The sequence below is a fragment of the Hippocampus comes genome, unplaced genomic scaffold (assembly GCF_001891065.2).
Source record: "Hippocampus comes isolate QL1 unplaced genomic scaffold, H_comes_QL1_v1.1 scaffold84, whole genome shotgun sequence".
In the NCBI taxonomy this organism is placed as follows: Eukaryota; Metazoa; Chordata; class Actinopteri; order Syngnathiformes; family Syngnathidae; genus Hippocampus; species Hippocampus comes.
In genome coordinates, this window is record NW_017805144.1 from 333,910 (window position 1) to 336,578 (window position 2,669).

Consider the following 2,669-nt stretch of genomic DNA (forward strand, 5'->3'; position numbering starts at 1 on the left):
GTCTTCGTTCAATGTTGTCAACTAATATCCGGATTAATTTTAGGCAAATTTTCCGGAGAGATTTTCATAAAAATTTGAAAAACCCGGAATTCCGGGAAAAGCCGGAGGACTTTCATCTCTGATATATATATTAGAGCTGTCAGTTTAGCGCGTTCTTACTGGCATTAATTTAAATGAATTTAACGTGATTAAATTTTTTTCTCGCGAGATTAATGCGGCACACGACACAGCGGATGTTACGTTGCTCTGTAAATACGCCGGAAACAAAACAACAAGCGCGCTGCAGAAGTCCACGCCCATGTCTGTTTTGCCAGCCACGGCAGCGCGAGACACCGAAAACGGATACTTAAAGAGTTTATGAATGGAAAGTTTCCGCCCCCTGGTCTCCGACGGGCAGCTCGGGGTCACGTCAAAGCGAAGAAAACGGAGAACGCGACGAAGAACGCGTTCGCTGAAGCCAAAGCTCAACGTACGGCTACCGCGCGCAAGCCTGTGCACATCGTCCGCAGCTCGACTCAAGCTGAAATCATTCGCATTGCATCTAACGACTCTACGATGGATTGCCAGTGAGAGCCTCCATGACAAGCTATGTACAGAAATTGTACGTTAGCGGAGAAGGCTAAGGTATACCAAGTGGGAGAAGACACTGTTTCAGGAGAGAAATAAGAGACTAGATTGATGAGCCTCTGGTGAATAAAGAGCAGGTAGCCTGTTGAGTACGATGTATGCCACTGACGCGATTCTTACTTGTTTGGAACTATTTTGTGTGGAAGGTTACCGTGTTCCTTGTCCATATAAATAAAGGCGGTGGAGCTTCTCTGTGTTAGTCTGACAGTGACGATGCGCTGAGGCACGTCAAGAGTTCAGCGGTGCCTCAAACCAAGTGTAGACGTCCATAGAAACCATAGAGAGACTTCCGCGCAAGAACGACCAACGGAATCAACATAGCCTGACTGCTGTGTTCAAAGCAAACTTGAGAAAAACGCAATATGCAACCATGGCTTAAATCCACCATAGGCTGAGTACTAGTTTACCTTAGATGTGCACTTTATAATTTTATATTGCTCTGTTTTGATTCCCAAAAAAGAGCTGTTAAAAGAGCTGTTGTGTGGCAAAATATTTTTTTCACTGTTGTTGGACAGTAATATTGTGTGAGAGATTATGTGTGAATAACTGCTCCAAGTGAAAAATGTTCATGTAAAACTGAAAATCGAAATTGTTTCAGTAAATATTTGTATTTTGCACATAGAAAACTGATACATGATTCCATGTTGATGAGAGCATTAACACGGGAAAAAATAGGACAAAAAAATATAAAAGGAAATTCAGAAACAATAAAAAATGTGTGGGTAATCACGATTAATTATGATTTAATTTGAGTTAATTATGTCAGTTGAGTTTTTAATTCGATTAAATATTTTAATCGTTTGACAGCTCTAATATATATATATAAAATAACTGCAACTGCAGTCATTATTGTAGTTTCTATTCTATGCGCCTTATAGTGAATGCAGTGTGCCCTATACCTGAAAACAGTTTTGAAACAGGCCATTGATTTAATGTGCGCGTTATAATCCCAAGCGCCTCATGGTGCAGAACATAAGGTAAATTGAAAATCTCTGTCGAATACCTTCTGAAAATGCTGGTTTTAATAATACCTAAATCAATGCACAACATAAGCAATCGAAACTGAATTAAATAACCTGAACATGTTCATACCTCACTGGGAATAATGTCAATTCCTGTTGTTTAATCCAAATAATAGATTTATATCTCTCAATCACTTTGTTTCCACCTTATCATGAGTTGAAGTAGTATCCTTTGTAGCATCTGTCATATTATCATATTATGTACATAGCATCGTTGTACTGCACCCTTCATCTTGTTCAATAGCAGAGTACAGTGTACTGTTTTTCTGGACACCATCATGCTTTGCCAGTTGCCACACATAAAAATGAGCAAAGATATCATGAATATTTTGGTATGTAGTATCTTTCGCTGATTTGGCTTCTTCAGCTTACCATGTGTGTGCCACAAATAATTGTTTTTTATCACAAAACAAATACACAAATCAGATGGATTGTCAGTTTTTTACATTGGTGTCTCACAGTTCCAAATATCGTTCTCAATCCCTATTTGCTTTTTAAATTTAATTTTTTTTTTTTATTCCCCATTTCCTTTTGTGACAAAAATGTTTGTCCTGGATCATTTCATGAAACCGTTCAGCTGGTAAGGAGAGATATTCCTGTTTGCCTAAAAGCCGGATGTTATCTTACCCTTTACAGCAGTGTGGCGCAGAGTCTCTGTTGTTCTCCGTGACTCAGACAAAGTATCACACAGTGCTTGTTTGACTCGGGGCCTGGCAAGGAGTCCACAACTTCACACTGTGTGTGTTGACTTCAGTATCCACTGACAACCTTTCAAGGTAAACGTCTTGGGTAGCAAAAAACAATGACACCAAAAAAAGAACCATTTTGCCTATCCCCATTGTCTCTTTGATTTGGCTTTCTATATCTGACTCTTTGTCAAGTGGTATAGTGTTCAGCTCGAGGGTTCATGTCTGTCAAAGACAGCCTGACTGCGGGGCATTGACTTTTACTGATCTTTTGTGAGACAGTAAAACCCCAGCGAGAGGAAATTAATAAAAATGCCTTCTTCTGTGTGTGTGT